Genomic DNA, 18,512 nt, shown 5'->3' on the forward strand with positions numbered 1-18,512 from the left:
TTGTTGGAAAATAAAGTCCAAGTCATTTCTAAGTCATCAGAAAAATCAGCTGAAAGAAATGAAAATAAATCCACTCAATTTAAATATGGTTAAAGAAAATAATTCTACAGGAAAAAAAAAAATAAATAAAAAAAAAATAAAATTGTCACTTTCTAATATTTAACTATTAAAAAAATAAACTTTATCTATTAAAAATGTCCCTAGATTACTAGGTACTAGATTGTCCCAGGATTACTTCCCTTCTTGGCTACTGGAACTCAAAGTGTCCTTGACTGATATGTTTTGCCTCTCAGGGTGAGAGAGAGTATCAGGTAATTACTATGTCCTACAGCCCATGGGTAATTCAGAGTGGCATTGAATCCCATTGACTGACTTAAATGTAGCTGTTCACACATTCTCTGTGCTGGACAAAGGACATCACCATCCCAAATTATAATAAAGGAGTGGGGGGAAGGGAATGATGAGACATAAGGACAAAGGTGGGAGAAAGTAATGGTGCCTGAAATTTCAAATCTAGATTTATGTGCTATGGGCACCAAAAGAAAGGATAAAAACTCATCAGATTAATAAAATCCACCTGTCAGAAAGGCCAGTAGATATGTGGGAATGAACACAAGGCCATCATAAATATTAGTCATACAGCATCTTAATTAACAATCATTTGAGTGTTTTCCTTATCATCACTCACTCTCTTAACATGACCTCTTATCTCTGTATTTATTCTGACATACACTCTTTCAGTAATAAAACAGGTCTACCACACTTTAGGTAATTGAAGATAATGGAACATTGCTGGTTTGTTTGCTGTTTGCTTGCTTTTTAAATAAAAGACCTAGATGAGTCATCTTGTCTAAGAAGTCAGCTTAAGAAAGGTATGAAAATATGATAATACAACTGTATCTTGAGAGGACTGCACATTGTACAGTGACAGAAAAAGGGGGTAGGCTATTGAAAGGCACAGGGTATTGTTTTTCAATTTTCAGTGTAAATCGGGTTTCCTCTATTTAGAGTTAGAGCACTGTAGATACAAACTAGATAAGTTCACTCTCTATCTTAAATTGTTACAATTTTACCCAGAAAAGGAATAGTAAGTGTCACTTCTAACTTCTAATTTATTTATTTTCCATTTACCAATTTAAACAGAGAAAGTTTAATATTTAAAATTATGGTAACCAAGAACTAAGATTCTTATTAGTACTTCGTACACAGATGTGAGACTTTTAAGAAGAAAAGATTCAAATTTCATAAATAGAATTGAAATGGTTTTTCATTTTATTGTATAAATAATATGCCAATATCACAGTATCACAGTATTGTGTGAGTTGGAAGGGACCTTAGAGATCATTGAGTCCAACTCCTGGGATTTGAGCCTTCTGTGTAGCAGAGCGGCACTTCTACCACTTGATATAATGAAAGAAATATGACTTGAAGTAATACTTGGTGTTTTTACAGAAATCTTTTTGCAACTAAATTTGAATGTAGTCAAATACTGAAGAATTGCTTCATCATAAAATATCTAGCAACAGTTTGCATTAGAAGTCTGCTCAAAATATTAAAGATAATGGAAATCTTGTAAATAATATCACTTTTTATCTGTTTTCCCAAAGTAGTTACTTAAACTATATTATCTGGTAAATTTGTGCCATTTTGGTTGCTGCATTAACTTAAACTGGGAAAATGAACTATGAGATGGAGCTTTTTAAAAAATTATATATTGAATTATAAGTATTGAGCCATACATAAAAGAGATATAGTAAAATGTATAACATGTGCAGAATGCATACGCATGAAGACAGAATGCTAAGGTTATTCTTAGTAGATGCACTTGGTGATCTTCATATAGACTTCGATGTGAGATACTTAAAATGCCATCTCAGCTACAGACACAGAAACAGTATGCTGTGTATTTTCCAGAGGTTCAGGAGGACTGAAGTACATGAAGGACTGAAAAGGGAACTCAGAGTCTGGTCATCAGTTCAAACCAAGCTCTGTGGGTAGTGGTTAATGGGCACAAGCAAAGCAAAATCTTTGTGAAATGAATGAGGCCACACACAAGAGTTTGGCAAACATGTGTCTGCATTTACAATTACCTTTAGCACTTGCTGGCAGCCTTAAGAAAATGAGAGCCAAGAAACTAACACTTATAGACTCTAAATGACCTAGGTCAAAAATCTGGGCAAATACTATTGATCAAGAAAGGTCAAAAGTCTTGTTTTTTTCTTTTTCTGGAAAATTAGTTGGTTTGTATTCTTCTTACTTTCACCAGGAAAAGAAAGACGCACATTTTTAGTACTTAGTCAGCCATAAGAGTATTTTGTAAGTGTTTGATGTGTTGGGCACAGTATTAACGTGCTCAGTTAGTAAATGCATGCGTGAAAAGAATAATAGATCAGACATAAATTAGGAAACAAATTCCTTACCAGAATCATTTAAATAAGTACATTTCTCATTATCTGCTTTGGGGACTCTTATGAAAATCCTGTACTCAAAAAATGGAAGGACAACATAATTTCAGTACCCAGACACAAAATTTTAGTTTTAAGGGGGATGCAACAATTTACTGTGCCTGGTGCTTAGAAATGTCATTGATTTTAATCTCAGATCTCTAGATTTCTTATGAATGTTTCCAAAAATGTGTCTAGTCTTATCTCAGAGTCCAGGTTAGGGCCACTCTTCACAACAGCAATGAGATGTACTGCAACACTAACAGATCCCAGATTGCAGACTGCTGGGACACAGAACAGTAAACATAGCTACTGTTACACGTATGTCACCCAATGCAGCAATCAACTTAAGAAATATTGACAGTTGAGACATCTGTAGTAGAAAGATGCCCCTCCAGCACAGAACAGCCAGTTGTACCTCAATGACTCTGATTTGTACAAGAAGACTCATTTCACTCCCAGAAAAAGGAATTGAAACATTGGACAGAAACTGAACCACAGGTGCTCCTGTAACCTGACCAAGTCTCATCAGGCAGTATCTTTGTTCCCATATGGTTGGGAGAAAAAGAAACCTCTTCAAAAAATCCAGTTCAGTTCTGGCAATGTAAAACGTATGCCTTTGACTTCTGCTAAATACCAAGTCTAGTAATTAAATGCAGTAGTGTAGACCTGCATTTTACTTTGATATAGAAATCATCTACATGAAAGATTTTTATTTATTTATTTATTTATTTATTTTTCCCAAATTGCCAGGCCTGAAGGTTCAGGAAGAAAGCAAATTGAAGTTTTCTCCCTCTCGAAAGGCCACTGAAGCTACAAACTTCTGCTGGTTCACTACAAAATTATCGCCTCAACAAATACTCTTCCAGTGACACATGCCAAACCAAATGCTTTCAATTTGTTGTATCTCTGCAAAACAAGCAGACCTTGGTGAAAATTTTTATGAACATAAAATAAGAATGAGGTTTGAAACTCATTCTTTAATATAGTTCCTTTTCATAGAGGCACAATACAAACAAAGGGCAGGAAAATTAGAGGTAAATGAAAAGTTTATTACTAATTGAAATAATTATAGGACTGAGAAGTCATTGAAATGGTACAACTATCATGATGGCTTGAAAATAACCCTTTGAAGTGCTGAAAACTTACATACTTTCAATCATAAATATAAATGTTCAGTTTGCAATATGTATTTCTTTTTAAATCCAAGGTTTGCTTTTTCAAGAACAAGGACATCCTGAGGTATCTGAGGTAAAATCTGCAAAGCTTTATTTTATTATGTTAAGAGAAGGTGATTTATATAGTGTCAATATACACATAGGCTCCAAAGCTGGCTCTTCCTGAGCTGGCTACTTACTTTACACTGGGATTACAGCTCTGCCATGAAGAGAGTACAACTAAAACAACCAAAAACAGAAAGAAAGGGATGGCTGAGATGAAGATGGTAGAGTGTTGGAGCACATAGAAGCATAGAATCATAGAATCACCAGAGTTGGAAAAAATATCCTATTTAGGTGAGTCCTGGAGCATTTTCACAGACATTTGTTTGTTTCAATAATAAAGAAAAATTTACACAACTGGACCAAGTGGAAAAAAAGAAAAATGATGGCCTGGTAGCACTAAAGGAAATAAAAGAATGCATTTGAAGGTGATGCAGCAAAACATTTTGGTAGATGAAGAAAAGGAAAAGAAAGAGGGAGAATGGTATAGAGAATGAAAAGGAAAAAAAAAAAACAAACAAACAAACAAACAAAAAAAACAACTACAAAGAAAAACACAAACCATTAGAAAGAAATAGAAGACATAATAGAGGAGGTGCAACAATAAGTGTCTAGGAAACAGACTATGAGAGTAACAAGAATGGCAGAGATAAGAATCTGAAGGCACACAAAGGTCTTGCTGGGAGGGCTAAAATTAGCTTCTCATGGTGTATTAATAACATAGGGCTTGGAAAAGCCTGCAGTTCTGGTGAATTTCCATAGAGTTTTGAGAAAGGAGATCAGATGAACTCATGCAGCCCCTGAAGTTTATTCTGCTGTACTTTTACCCTCTCCCTCCTGTAATGACAAAATATATTGCTAAAACTACCTTTTTTTTTTTTTTTTTTTTTTTTTTTTTTTTTTTTTTTTTAATCTGGATTACTAACTGTAGTTATTAACAGTTGCTTCACTTTTATGTATCATCACATAATAAAGATTAGAAGACAGTTTAGAAGAACTGTCTGTCCCTTTCTAATCCATAGGTGAATTTCTGTCAGCTAGCAGAGAGCTACCTTTGCTTTATCCCACTCTGAACTTCAATTTAATAAATTTCCTAACACAAACAAACAAACACTTCCTACAGTATTAAAGTACTTGTATCAAACCCAGTTTTTTTTAATGGAGTTAGGTCAGATAGCAGCCTTACTGTTCTGTCAGTAACAAGGAGACTTAGCTTGAGGCACCAAATTTAACACTGGCCTCATTCAAAGAACTAGAAATAGCTGGGGAGAAAAAAAAAAAAAAAAAAAAAAAAGGCTGAACTAACCATACTTACATGGATATGTAAATACATATATTTAGTACTAATTTATGTAGCTCTAGAGTATAAAGAAAGAGTTCAAGAGAGATGAGAACCACACTATATTGATGTCTCTGCCACTGTTTTCCCGTGTAACCTGTGCTTCTATGTTTACCAAATCTGAAAAACTTCAGTGAGTCAGATGCTCCAAATTATTTGTTTACCAAGGAATTATATTCTGCATGTTGCTGAGGTCACTTATAGACAGTCATTGCATATGAAGAAGTCAACAGTCCACTAATGGAAGAGGTCGTAAAATAACTATAGCGTTATTGGCTGTTCTATCAAAACATGAGGAAAAGCAGCATTTTCCAATCTGTGGTGAACTATCATCTAATAAAATCTCTGAGGCTAGTACACTTCAAAGTAAGTGCTCTTCACTTAGAAGCAGATTAGAGCATCTGATCTTTTAAAATAATAATAGGGATGTAAGTGCATTTGTAAGACTTGTTTAGAAACCCACAGACACAATACCATGAAAGTGTGATTTATTTATAATTTACTTACAGCAACAGCTTTGTGAGACAAAAGGGGAACAAAGCCATCATGTCAAACAGTGTTTATAGGCTGTATCTGAGAAAGACTGGAATGGAAGTTGTTGATATTTGTGCATAATCTAGAAGTCTGCAGCTGCATAGGAATTGTTTACATTATAATTTTTTCCCTGCAGTATATTGAGTTATTGTCTTTTGCTGTTGTTGTTGTTTGTTTGTTTTTTCCTTAATGAATATTCTGATGTATATTAACAAATACTAATTATGTTGGGAAGCCACTGATCATTCATGAATGAATAATTGGAAAAGACAAGGTATAATGGAAGCTGACTTGTGCATTCAAATTTCTAGCCTGGTCAAGACTTGCATCTCTGAGTGGACGCAGCACGAAACTTAGTAAATGCCACATTTGTGCAACATGCAAAAAGAAGTGAGCCACATGCAGTACCAGATGAGAACTGGTGCTTGTAGCTACTCCCAAAACTAACATCCTCTCCAAGAAAACAATGGACTCACTGAGTCACCATCATAACAAACAAAACTTACAGCAATTATTTTCCAGAAAGAGAATATACGATCACACAGTTAAATCTGTCACTGCTCCAAGTACATTCTCTAAAAACCTCAGGTCATTTTCCCATATGCTTATATTTTTTTATGAGAAAGAGAACTTGGCATTTCTCACTGCAAAATCTAGAGGCATAAATAACAAACCTGCTGGTAACCAACATCTCCCTGAATTGTCCTTTTCTGGGGGAGGGAGGGAAGGGAAAGAGTGGATCAAGGGCTTGGGAGGTATTTTTGGATTTTAAAGAAATCTCCCGATTAAGTAGTTGATCTCTCAGTATAAAATATTGTGCTATGAATTATATTACCAATACTGAATGATAACTGACGATACAGATATTTAAGGGCAGTAAACTGCACCACTTGAAGAAAAGCAGTGCAATTAGTTCACACTTTTGCAAACTGACTAAGAGTTGCAAATCTGTTTCAGAGAGCAAGATCTGAAACCAATTAACTTTTCATCGATCTTTTCCCCCTATTATGTCAGATTTAAAAAAAAAAAAAAAAAAGTGTAATTTTTTTGCAAGTGACAGAAAGAACACTAAAATGTTTAATACAACAGATCTTAATTTTGACTCAAGGTATTAAAAAGTTTGGGCTGTTTATTAGTACTGCAATTATGTCCCCTGATAGCATAGATTTGAAATGTACACTTGACTGAGACTATCAGCTTCAATTCACTTTGGACATTTCAGGGTGCTTTTGCCATAGATACACCAGATAAATTCTCCAGGCTGCATAAGCATCCTTGACTTTTTCTTATTAATCATTTAATCTTTCAAGACAGTCTCTCTCATCTACTTCTTTTTTTTTTTTTTTTTTTTCTCCAGCAAAGATCTTCAATCATCAGACTATTTCTTTTGATATGCTACGTTCTTCCTATCACTTCATGAAAAATATTCTTTCTTCCTCCTCAATCAAACACCCCAGAAACAACCAGTTTCATTCTCTGACCACTCAAACTGAAGCAGCACCCCTGCTCAGACTTCTCCCCCCTCAGAAAACTGATAATCCTGCAAAAGGAGCTATCCAAAACCCACCAGCTGCCGAGTGCATCGGTCCACACACGAGACACAGCCTTCAGTCCGGCAGTAACCTGTAAAGCTGCATGCATATTCTCAACTCACATTTCAAAAATCTCTTTCTGTCGTGTTTAAATGTCATGGAACTTTGAAGCCTTTCATCTATGAGTTTTTGCTTGCAAAAGAACAAAGCTCCTTATTCAGAATGAAGTTTTACCATAATATACTTCTGCTTTCCAGCTGCTGTGCTGCCTGAAATAAATGTATTAAGCACAAAGGGGGAAAGTGTGCTTGCTTTTCCTCCCCTCCTCTCACACCCCTGCACATTTCTAGCATTTTTTCAAGCTTCTGAAAACCACTGAATCAGAAATAACTGCAGCCATTCACAAAGAGCCGCACAAAACCATCATCTCTCCAGACACTGGTCCCATGCTGGGACACTTTCCTCTGCCCAAGCCCTCTCATGACACACGACGCGGGCTCCTTGCTGCAGTGCAGACTGTCAGTTTACTCAGTTTGAACTTTCAATGCAGACATGCAGCATGATGCAGTCAGCTAGATAAAGCAGCACTTACCTTAATTGAAATCTTTTCTCTGGTAAAGCTGGTGCATCAGTCAAATCAACAGTGATCAGGGGGTAATCTAAGTTTCAATCAACACCCTCCGGGTAGCTGCATGCTGCTCTGCCTGGCTTTCGTTTGTGTTGAACTCTTCACTGTCTATAGGAGAAAGAGAAAAAGATGAGCTGAAATCCTCGGAGGTTCCTAGGGAGTGAGAGAAGAAGCACCAAGGCTATGTTCTTCACATGAGATTCTCAGCAAGCGTGCTCGGGTCTGGGAGATCGCGTAACTGCCGTGATAGGCTCCTGTCATGTCCCCTGAGCTGAGAGATGATCATTGACCTGATTAGCTCTGAACACTCCCTACACACAGAGAAAGCACTGAGAGGATTGGTGGGTCGCAGGGGAATTAGGAAACACACCAAGGCCACTTGGGAATCTTCATTCTTCCAGACTAATGGATGTGCCACAGCTGAGGCTGTAATTTGTGAGGAGGTTATGCACAATGTTAACCATCTAAGGACTTAAACAAATGTGCTTTTGCATGCTGCTTCTCAAGGTGCACCAGCATACAACACAGTGTGAGCTGAGTAACTAGAAGCTGATGTAGCTGTTTCCTAATACAAGGCTAGCTGTATGAGATATTCTGTAAGCTGAGAGATAAAGTGGCTCCAGACACTGGGGACAGTAGCAGCAAATGGTTATAGTAAGTGAAATTAGCATGATGGGTTCAGGTTAGCCCCCAGATGGCAATCAATCACCATGGAATGAAAAAGAAAAGAACAACAATACCCATACAGGCTGGGATTATTTAAGAAGTACTTGTAGCAATTTAAATAAAACATAGAGAAAGAATGCCAATTAATTACAGAAAGGACTCTTAAAGACAGAGATAAAATCAGCAGTAAAGCACATAAATACAAGTTCTCAATGCTTGCAGTAGAAGAGAAAAACCCACAAGGAATGCATTTAAAGGATATAATTTGCCTCTCACTTATACTGATTAAAATAATAATATTAAAGATGACAACTCAAATTTGAATGGAAAAAAAAATAGTGTGAAAGAAAACTGATGTGTATTTTCTACTGAGTTTTGCTTCTAAGATATTACAGAAACTACACCTTTGTATAGTAAGTTTTAAGCTGATGTGCACGAGTCTAGCCTAAGTATGGCAACTTTTAGGACTATCCTCATCTGCTTCCTTCTGCTTCTTTGACAACAATCACAATACTAGCCACTTGTCTCAATTGTCTGCTCAGATTTATCCATGGAAATACTTGCTTGTGAATAGTATTTACAGAGAGGAGTTCACAAGATAGCATATTTAGTAATGGAGGTGTCATGGTTTTGCAATTTTGTAATTTTGCTATCAGTATTCCACATCATAACATCATGATAAAACATGGATAATTTTAACGAATGTGCTGCTCACAGAAGAAGACTGCATATCCCAGAGAACATCATGGTCAGGGATAAATCATATGACAAAGACACTATATAATCTCACTCTGGGGCTGGACTTCCTCTCTTGGATCTTGCCATCCAGGGGGGAGCCATGTGGGAGTGTTCCAGCTATTTTGCCTAGAGTTTACAGTAGGCCTCTTGGTTTTCAGGACTCACTCTCTCCTATTTTACTCGATTTGTTAGCCTTAATTCCAATTATATTGTATTATATTGTGTTATTCTGTATTCCAATATAGTATTTAGTAAATAAGTGTGCCTCCTTAGATCGTTGCTGCTGTATTTATTTTCCTTTTCCCTTTTTCCCTTTTCCTTTTGGGATAGCGGCCCTGCAGGCCATCTATTCCCCCGTCATGGGTGCAGGTAGATTTTAGGTTAACCCTCGACAGGAGGTCTGATGCACCAATGGCAAATGGATAAAGTTGCATTGTGACATAACCTATATGAGAAGATTTAGAACCTATACAAGCAATTAAAGTTTTTTCATATCATATTCTATGAATGCTTCAACAACAGTTAATTATAAACATCTACTGAGATTCTTAATCAAATTTATGTTGGGTCTGTTTTTATTCAACCTACAAGTAAAATAGTATGATTTTATTTTTGTAAAATGAATGGTCAAGAAAATGATTTGAAGTTGTTAACCAAACGACAGAGGAAACAGATTACTCATTTACTTTCTGCAGGCATTCACATCAGAAACAAAATTATTACAGAGAAAAAAAACATTTGACTCAGATAATTCAGAATTAACCAGAAAAGTTTGAACCCCAAATTTATTTAGCAAGGCAGTTATTTGTCAACATAAATGCTGTCACCCTAACTAAAATTCCTGAGAAACAAGCAATAAATCTAAGTGCTCCATGCTCCCCCTATGGTAAGTAGGAAGAGACTGACTTTTCTGCCCTAATAGTAGCAGCTAATGATTTTCATGGTCCTCATCTGTATATGTCTCTCTCTATATTCACTGATGAAAAGCTCCTCATCTGCAAAATCTGGATAAAAAGACAGCAATTTTTAATATGATTTACAGAATATCTATCACACAGAGACTACCATTTCACCTGGGACTAATAATAACAAAATAATGATTAATCAAATAAGAAGGCTTTTACATGTATTAATATGGAATGTGATCACATTCTTGAGCTTGACTACATGGGTTTCAAGTGTCAAGACTAAGGTGATTTGCTGCTACAAGCCCTCGCTGAAAAAAGGTTGCTTTCCTTAACCAGAAATTTGTACTGCAGAATGGGCAGCCAGTCATCCCAACACTTACAATCTTATTTGTTCTGACATGGCATCCCTTATGAAACAGCTAATTCGCAGACACATACTGTATTATTTATGATTTCAAATACAATCAAAGTTGTTAAATATGAAAAAGGCCTTATTAAGATCATCTAGACAGCTCCTGTGCCTGAAAGCTTCCAATCTCAGATGTCTCACTGTTTTGTCTAGTTGAATCCTAACTCCAATCAGCCCTGAAATCTTCCACAATTTTCTTAAACAACCTAGTAGATCTCAGTGACCAGAATACCTATTACTTGCTTTTCAAAACTCCTTCAGTAGTTTTATAGTATAATTCCAACCTTACAATACTGATTTCCTTCTCACCTACTATTCTGACGGTCTTTCTAAGGTTCAAAAGTCAACATTAATCAGACATTCATAATATGCAAGTGAATTATCTCAACTGTTTCTTACTGCACGCAAAAGGTTGGAAAGAGAAAACTGTGTGTCCAGAAAAGTGACTGAAGCATGAAGTGACAAAATTTGAAGAGACAACATGATTCAAGTTTGTGCAGAAATCACTGGGTCTTACTGTTTGCTTGGACAATTGGGCAAAAAATGAGTATTTTAAATTCAGTGTTGACAAAAAGAAACAATAATTTGAATCACTTGTAAATCTTTCTGCAGTATTAACAACAGAATGGAAGTCAGTTGTCCAAGGTCCATCTCCTCATCCTAAATATGACTTAATAGTTTGATTCTGATTCCTCACAATCATCTGAATAAACAGACCAAGGTTGTTCAGAGCAGGAAGCAAAAATGATAAGAAAAGATTTACGTTCTTAGAGAGGCTAATACAATTACACAGACAATAAAAATTGGACAACTTTCTTGGCTCAAAATTCTTATACAATGTTGCAGTACAACACAGCAGTGAACACACACACACACACACACACACACACACACAAAGGGATAATTTTATGTGAAATCTATAGTTAAACTTTTGAATTCACTAGAAATATCATGCATGACTGTGAAAAGGGTTAATAAACATGCGAGAAGATTTTAAAGTCACAGCAGCATTTAGAATGTATATGTAGCAATAGATTTCCTTTTTCCAGAACTTTTATTAATAAAGAATTAAAAATATTATCTTAAGAACAAGTGAAGATATCAGGGAAAAAATAATGTAATTTTGTATTAAAATTTGAAAGAAATTTGTGGTGTCATTGCACAAACCATAGCATATTTACTGTCAAAAGTTATTAGATATTTATTTCACTGAAAGAATAACTTAGATGTTTTGGGGTATATTTTAAGAGATTAATAGGATTTTTTTTTTTTTTAAGCTTTATTTCTTAAACTAGTCATTTGAAAAGACTGAATGCCAACAAAAACACATGATCAGTAATCTTTTCAGTGTTAATTTCTTTATTATTGTGTTACCATCTTCAGTTTAGAAACAAAACTAGTACAGCACAATACTTTACCATGCATCACTATCAATATATTTCTATAGCCTTTCACTCTGTAACAACAGTTGTAGTCAATTACGCTAATATTTTTGTAAGTGCTCAGGTGACCCAAATCACATATATAGTTGTCTGAGCCCAGCTGATGCTCAGGAATTAAAAGAACTAGAAGTCAGTAGTGTCTATACAAATAGTTTCAACTCAAATAAATGTACCAAGAGGGTTAATTTCTTAGTATTTTCATCCCTTTTAGTAAGTAATTAAGAAAAAGTGGTATTGTCTGCTTCATTTTGCTGGAAAGATAGTAACTACAGGTGTGGGAATACTCTAGGGTAACAGCAAGAGCAGCAGAACAAAAGACTATATAAGAGACAGAGTTAAATCACCCTTATACTTCAACTCTTCAGACATATGTATACATGTAATAAACCACCTAAAGAGACTAAAAATTCTTTAAAGTGTACCATTTGAACTTTCACAATCAGCATACCTTCCACATTTTGGCAGTCTCTTTTCCTATTGTGGCTAGGGGCAGAAAGACTAGATAACTCTCAGTAGTACCTGATAATTGCCATGCATTTTAAGGCTGGAATTTTACTCCCATTCTCATTAATTTCAAAAGCAAAAACTGAGCAGATTCAATTCCAAATTCTCATCAGTACAGCTGCACTGATTGAAATGGAACTGCACAGCAGATTTATAAAGTAGTGAGGTCTTGTGTAAAAGCAATACATCTTGTCATCAATTAATATTATACCAGAGTGCAAAGATCACCTTTTTGCAATATCATCCACTAATCTATTTTTGATATGACTCATTTTTTTTCCCCCAAACCTTCTGGCCACAGTGATTTATAGACAACATAGCAAGCTTGACTGCATCTAGCAAAGAGTTTGGACATTCAGCACTTCAGCACCTTGTTAAATATGCTGTTGATGTTAAAGTAAAAATGTTATCAGGGTGGAAGGAAGTAGCCAAATCTTAGCTATACTCACTACAAAACTGCTCACTTCCTCAGGCTTTTCCTTCTGGTAGCTCTAGTGGCTCAGAGGTCTCCAAAGTGCTCTTGTCCTTATTTGACCACTGCTCTCACTTTGAGTTTAGCAAGAGTAGTCAGTATTGTTCTTTTTACTTAGACCAAACTTCCAAAGATAAGAAAAGTAGTACAACATATTGCTCTAAGACATTTCCAATTATGTTATGCAATGTAAAATTTGAGCTTCATTGTACACTTTTATTAAGTGGCAGTGGTAGACTGACACATTTAAATATTGGTGCTCTCTACTTCCTTGGAGGCATCGCTACAATATTGGAGATATTCAGGATGCACAAACACCTCTGGATTTAAGCAGAGGGTCACAAAATGCATAAAGAAATAAATGCAAGTTTTGGAAGCTCTTAAAACCAACAAAAGAAAAGTTCTAGAAGTGTAATGACAGTGGGAACAGCTGGTAGCACCTAAATCAATACACTTCAGTTCTGAAAGGTAGTCAGGGACACTGTTCCACATAAAAATAGGGAACCTGGGGGGAGAGAAGATAAACAGTCCTATGAATCAAACAAAGCATGGAAGAGCAATGTTTTTAAGGATTCATTCAAATTTGCTGAAAAGAAAAATAAAGCTAGAAGATGGGAAGTTGAAATAGGCCACCGAAAAGAGGCCCTAAATAACACAATTTTCTTAATGAATTGCACTATTATAATTGTGACTCTTTTTTAAGTTCTACTATCCCATGAGAAAAATATAGTTCGTATCAGTGGGGGATTAAAGTTCAAGCACCAAGGTGAAACCTGGTCACCAACTATAATAATAATAATAAAAAAAAAAAAAAAAAAAATTGCAACTGTTTGAATATGTTGCTTGGCCACAGTACAGATCTGAATTATAAGAGCTGTTTCATTGAGTCGTGAAACCCAAATTCTATGCAGTTTGTTAATACCTTTCTGTATGAGCTGAGATCTTCAGGACTACTAAGATGGGACATGGGAAATTTTACAGCTGAAGCCAGCTAACCTCCACTGGAAATTTCTGTCATCAGTATATCTATAAGTTTCTACTGAAAACAAGCTACACAATGGTAATCAAGGGCATGGTTTTGCAGCAGTGTGACATACAGTTTCAATTCTGGGTCTTCTTTTGCTGGCGGCTATGTACCTCCTTAACACATAGCAGAGAAAACAGGAACATCCTGCAAGTTGTACCACGGGAACAGCGTGGGAGACAGAATGACTCGGAGACATTCTTCCTAAAGTACAATTCCTCCCTCACATCCTTCTTGTTCATGTGAAGGGAACAGTGATTTGTGGCACAACCTGTCACAGCAGCAACTTACAACTTACCAGTAAAATCTGTCTACTCAGTCCCTTTTGCCATCTATGTGCTTTAAGCATGCAGGGATGCAGGGTTGGGAGATGTTAGTGCAGAAACTGTGCAAGAATGCAATACACTGCCTGCAATCACATAAATATCTTATATCTATCCATCAGACTCTATGCCCTCATCTGTCTGAACAAGGAGAGGTTGCTTGTTCCCTTGAAGGGGACAAAACTGAACTGCAATTTAGTCTTGGGATTCTCACTGGCATTTTTATGGCTGAAGCCAGTTCTGCTACTTACTCAGACTAATACTATAAATCTAACACACTTTAGTAACCACATTTTCAGAGTCACAAACCATCATATCAGTCTATATTTATTTATTTATTTATGTTTTTCCAAGGGAACCACAGAGATTTGGAATAACTAGAGAAAATCAGTTTGTAAGAGGTGAAAAAAACAAAACAAAACAAAACAAAAAAACACCTCTGTCTGATATTGTCCAAACATGGTTTCTGGAAAAGCATTTTACACTGGACAGTTTATATGATCCCTCTCTTCTCCTTTTCAATCTGCTCATTTCAGTCATAGTATGTAACATTTTCTTTTTTATTATTATTATTGAAAAGCATGTGTGTGTTCATTTTTTTCTCCAAGCTATCCTAATGTACTTGTTCTGCTGCTTCTTACCTTAATATGATCTTTTCCCACTTTCTCATTCCTTATTTGTGTTTCTCCCTAAGCATTTCCAATGCCACAAGCTTTTCTTATGTTTTTTTTCCCTATCTCTCTTAGCATTTTTCCTTCCTTGTTTTTATATATGTATATAGACCTTTTTTTTCCTTTTTTTTTTTTTTTTTCCCTAGCAGTGTTAGAAGGAAAAGATAGAGAAAGAACAACAGCTCCATTTTTTTCCAATCATATACGAAAAATTCTCACATAGATAAAGCAAAGAAGTGCCATTCAAATCACTTTTAGTATCACAGTCCCTCAACTGCTGCTCAAAAGGAGTTGGAAATGCTGTAAAGAAGTGTTACTGGAAAGTTTTTTATTCCCAGTTCTCTCTTATTCTTGCTCAGAAGCAAGTTTTGTCTCACATAACAAGCATTGGTCTCTTGTCAGTAAAGGATAATTCCTCTCTATATAGTAAACAGGGAATAAGGCTGGGCTACAGTATAAGAATACCTGCAATATCCTTTTGATGCCACACCCTGAGAAAAATAGCCTGATGTGAACAGTTCTAAGCAAGACTAACTCTTATTTGGTGCCAGCACTCCTTGCTTCATGTGTGGCAATGTGAATTAGCAATTAGTCTGCCCTCTCCTAAAAGAGCACCCAAGCTACACCATGCCAAGTTGGCATAAGTTAAGGCAGTTCCCTTTACCTGTTTTCTCAGCAGAATAGAACTTGTGCAGCCTTTCAGGAAATGCAAACATGATGTAAGTAATGTAGCCTTGTCCATGAGCCTAATCACAGAATCACAAGATGGCAAGATCATTATCCCAAAAGCATTGTACTACATCCAAGTGGGCAGTAAGCAGCTTTCATGATTTAAACAAACCTGAAATGTGTGAAGTAAATATGGGTCTTATTTCTGGATACCGAGGAACACAAAGATTTCAATTTAGTACACTGACACTGTTTTGCAGGCCCTAACACTGCAATTTTTATTTTTATTTCTTATTTATTTATTTATTTATTTATTTTGCTTCATGCACATCACAGAATCACACATTCTTTCAAGAAACACTATGACAAAAAAAGAAAGAAGACTGAATATCTCTGGTACTGTTACCTCACAGTGTGAGATAAGACTATCATAGAATCCTAGAACCACAGATCAGCTTGGATTGAAAGGGACTGTAAAGATTACCCAGTTTCAGAACTCCTACCATGGGCAGAGTTGCCCCTCAACAGATCAGGCTGCCCAGGGCCCCATCTCAGCCTTGAATGCCTTCACGGATGGGGCATCAACAGGTACTCTGGGCAGCCTGTGCCAGTGCCTCACCACTCTCTGAGTAAAAATTTCTTCTAATATCCAATCTGAATCTCTCTCCTTTTAGTTTAAAACCACTCCCTCCTTGTTCTATCACTATCAGACCATATATAAAGTTATTATCCTTTTTTACAAGTTCTCTTTCAGTACTTTCCTATCCCCTTCCATTACAGACAGTGCACTACATATTGTAAGTTTGCTTATCTATACTCTGTGAGAGCTCTGAATAAAATCATCACTCCCTTCTGCAGGTGTATGTTAATCTTTATCAGCTTCTTTTTGATCCTATCCCACACTTCAAAAATATCAGTCACACAGGCCTAAGAAATTGCTAGGTATCCAAAGCTTTCCCTTGGATGCTTAGCAGAAATAGAAGAATGAAAAGGCAATAATACGAAACAGTCTTCTTCACTGTTTCATCCTGTAATCTATATTTCCAATGGGATCTATGAATATCAGCATTTGAAAAGACACAGAATCAGACCATGACGTGAAATTGAGTTTTAGGCATTGGGATATTGAAGGGGGTAGAAGAACAGAGAAAACAATGAAAATCTTCTCTTGGGCAACCCAAGCAAAAGCTGACTCAGCTGCAACTCTTTCAGTATGGAAAGAAGAAACAATAGTCCAACAATATATCCTTGGAATCACCTCCCACAGAAGGAATAAAGTACCACCACCTTTCCAATACCCCATTTAAACATGCTGGAACAGAGATTTATTGTTGTGGAAACATGTTAGATGAGAACATGCTTCCACAATGAACAATCACTCTTCATCTCCTTTTAAGACAATATGGTTTAGGATATATGGTTTAAGATAAAAAGTAATAAGGTTTGTTTGGTTAAACTTAACAGAATTCTCTAGTCACAGAAGACATGATTTATAAAAATACATAGAAAAAAGTCTTCAGGTTAATAACTATATCTTCTCTGGACAGGAATTATCCTGATCATTTGGGGTCATTAGCTTCGCTTTCTTTTTTTCTGAATATAGAGGAATAAAAGATGGATTAATTATAGTGCTGGGAAATTACCTCCCTTTTGGCAGGGAAAAAGGGGAGGAGAAGGCATTATAATCACAATGAAATGCTGAGACTGTAGGATATTACTTTAAAATATTTATTCTCAGTTACTTTCTCAGTCTTGGGTGCATTTGTAATAAGTAACGTTTGAAAGATATTCAAATACATAGAATCACAGCAGAAGAAGTGAAAGGCAACAGGTATAAGCTTGATCCCTTAACTTCATAGAACTGCATTTTCTCTAATCATTAAAATTTGTGTTCTGTGATCAACACGAAAATGTGCAGTATTAATGACTGTTAAAAACAACATACAAGAAATGTAAACTCCTAAGTGTATGGCATCTTAAATTAATGCTACATATTGATTCATGTTAATTTCTCTCTTTATGAGTGCAGCCAACTAGCCTGTCTCCAGAACGATCTATACTGATTATTAATCAGAGTTTGCAGAAACCTTGTATCTTACTTTTTTTTTTTTTTTTTTTTTTTTTTTCCCTATTCATGAGGGTTCTTCTGAGAATAGTAATTACACTACTTAGCCTTTATCTAGTGCTTCTCATCTTTCAAGTACTTTACAAATATTAATTCACTAATTAATCTTTCCAACAACTCTGATTACTCCCATTTTACAGATGGAGAAACGTTAGCAGGAGAGGGCAAGTGACCTGCCTGAGGACATGGAAAGTAGACAAAGGAAAGAAGGCTAAGGGGAAAGAGGCTTATAACTAGAAAGAAATTGAGGCAGATGAAACAATTACGACTATAGTTCAAAAAATAATCACACTCCACTGAAGAATTCATCATACCAGAGGAGAACATGCAGAATTAGTCCCACAGCACATTATACAGCCACTCAGTGTTCCAAAAGATCCACTAATAAAAAAAATGGAAATGAGAAATGAAATATACTGTACAGCTACACAATATTTCAAAAACTAAATGCTGCTGGTTCTTATAGCCCAAAATTAAAATCAGGAAACTACAGAATTCTAATTTCTTGGTTATCTGTTCTTAAAGTTAGTTGGCTGCTCAATAATAATGGTATAAATTCAGTTATGAAATCTGTGCCCTCTTCATTTTGAAGCTTGGGAGTCTCACTGAAATTATCCTGTCAGTGAGACTAGACTTCGCAAGAATCTGTATGGAACAAAATAGATTTACCCCTTAAACCTTGCTTTTCTTCTTTCCAAGCAAATTTTTTAACCCACTAAATACTTCATGCATTTTTTTTTTTTTTTGAGTTTTACAGTAAAAAATTCCTTTTACTCCTGCGCATGGCAGAAGGGTTTGAAGGAGATGATCTTTAAGATCTCTTCTATTTTATATTCTATGATTTTAATCTATATCTCCCAAATT

The 18,512-nt window shown here is 35.8% G+C and overlaps 1 protein-coding gene across 4 annotated transcripts in view; it reads right to left on the reverse strand.

Moving 5' to 3' along the window:
• CDH12 (cadherin 12) overlaps nucleotides 1-18,512 on the reverse strand; it is a 506,510-nt gene that overhangs the window by 199,282 nt on the left and 288,716 nt on the right. For all 4 annotated transcript variants that reach the window (XM_072327372.1, XM_072327373.1, XM_072327374.1 and 1 more), the window contains one exon: nucleotides 7,662-7,805. The gene's annotated coding sequence lies outside the window, so the exon portion shown is untranslated. The remainder of the gene's footprint in view (nucleotides 1-7,661; nucleotides 7,806-18,512) is intronic.

The sequence above is a fragment of the Excalfactoria chinensis genome, chromosome 2 (assembly GCF_039878825.1).
Source record: "Excalfactoria chinensis isolate bCotChi1 chromosome 2, bCotChi1.hap2, whole genome shotgun sequence".
NCBI classification, from domain to species: domain Eukaryota; kingdom Metazoa; phylum Chordata; class Aves; order Galliformes; family Phasianidae; genus Excalfactoria; species Excalfactoria chinensis.